The following is a 686-nucleotide window of genomic DNA, read 5'->3' on the forward strand; positions in this document are numbered from 1 at the left end:
GGTCAAGTTTCCAGCGGCTCATCTAAAACTTGGATGGGCTGGGTGGGCCCATTGTTCACCGGAAGGAGTGTAAATGTAGGAGAAATCCATCTGTCACAAGAGAGAATCAGGTAGGGGATGGGCAAAGTGACTTCTAAGGTCCTGTCCTCATCATGCATTTGGGCTCCACATTCTCTTATTCTCTGAAGGAGCCAGAGTCTGCAGTTTTGGGGCCTTATCCTCGGTACAAGGAGAACAAGTTGGAGAAGTTACCGAGTCCTGGGATAAGCCCAGCAGCTTTCTTCCTTTTCTCACTTTGCTTCTCTCCTTCCCCCCACCCTTTCCTGCCTGAGGCGGTATGGCCAGCAGCCAGAGCTCCTGAGCCCTGTTATTTAAAAAAAAAAAAAAAAATTCAGCCATCACCATGGCAACCTTCATCCTGCACCACCTCAACCAGAGATACAAAGAAGCAGTGAAAGGGAAAGTTTAATAAGATTTTTAATTAATTTATTTATTTTATGAATCTCACTGACAGTGTCTATCTTTTTGGGAAATAGAAATGTTCCATTTTTGTGTCGTTATCAAAATGCTATTCATTTTCTGCCCCTGGGCTTCAGGAGGGTCACCATCACTGCTTGCTTTCTAAGGGCTCCCTTCAGAATGGGTGAGGGGTCTTTTTTTTTTTTTTTTTTTTTTTTTTTTTTTTG

The sequence above is a fragment of the Monodon monoceros genome, unplaced genomic scaffold (genome assembly GCF_005190385.1).
Source record: "Monodon monoceros isolate NGI ecotype Baffin Bay Population unplaced genomic scaffold, NGI_Narwhal_1 Super_Scaffold_12, whole genome shotgun sequence".
NCBI classification, from domain to species: Eukaryota; Metazoa; Chordata; class Mammalia; order Artiodactyla; family Monodontidae; genus Monodon; species Monodon monoceros.